Here is a 1,179-nt window from a genome sequence, read left to right on the forward strand (position 1 = left end):
ATCTCTGCCTTGTTACCAATCTTAGGGAAGAAATAAATTTTCACCATTATGTTGCCTGTACCTTTTTTTGTAGATGCCCTTTTAATTAGATTTGGGAAGTTTCTTTCTAACGTATTAATCATGTGACTTTCCTTTTCTTTTGTTGATATAGTGTATTTCATTGACTTACTTTCAAATGTTAAAAACCAACCCTGCAATATCATAGTAAATGTTATTTGGTCATGATAGATCATTCTTTTTATATTGTTGAATTTGCTTTGCTAAAATTTTGTTGAGAATTTTTGCATTTTGTTTATAAGGGATATTGGTCTTTAGTTTCCTTTTAATGTTTTTCTCAGGCTTTAGTATTTGAATAATGCTCACCTCATAGAATGAGTTGGGAATAGTTCATCTTCAATTCTCTGGAATTGTTTGGGTAGAATTGGACAGAATAGGCTAAAGGCAGTCTAGAGGAAGCAAGTGTAGACAGGGAAGAGCTTAAGCAAATGTAGTGATAAAGCATAGTAAGAACACGGGTGAAGCCATTTTAGAGAAAGATAAGATTCTCAGTTAATTTTCTTACAGAAAACTTATCTATATAGTCATGTGCTGCATAACGACACTTCAGTTGACAAAGGCCCACACAGAGCAATAGTCTGTACTATATAGCTTAGGTGTATAGTAGGCTCTACCGTGTCTGTGTAAGTTATTCTATGGTGTTCACACAATGAAAAAATCGCTTAACGATGTATTTCTCAGGATATATCCCTACCATTAAATAGCACATGACTGTATTTACTTAGATCCTTTACTATATTTTCTTAGATAATAAAGTTTACTTAGAATGTGCTACTCTATATATGAAAATACAATTTTCACAGTGATATGTCTATATAGCAATATCTTAAAATGCATTTAATTATTTCAAGACTATCACAGCTCTAAGAAACCTGAATAGCGAACCACCAAATAGGTATTTTACATCTGTAACTTTTCTCAGGTCTCCTAAAGCCATTTAGGATAAAAAAAGCATCCTTACTGCCCTTGTGCTCTCTGCTTGAATTTTAATTTTGGTTTAGCAAATTCCAAACCAGTAAAAATAAAAATAAAAAAGAGTAAAAGAACAAATTAGTAAAGTCAGTAAGTTAATCAAGGAAAAATTACATAGTTATAAGAAAATGGGAAAGAGAAAGACTCTCA

This window comes from Pteropus vampyrus, unplaced genomic scaffold (assembly GCF_000151845.1).
Source record: "Pteropus vampyrus isolate Shadow unplaced genomic scaffold, Pvam_2.0 Scaffold113, whole genome shotgun sequence".
NCBI lineage: Eukaryota > Metazoa > Chordata > Mammalia > Chiroptera > Pteropodidae > Pteropus > Pteropus vampyrus.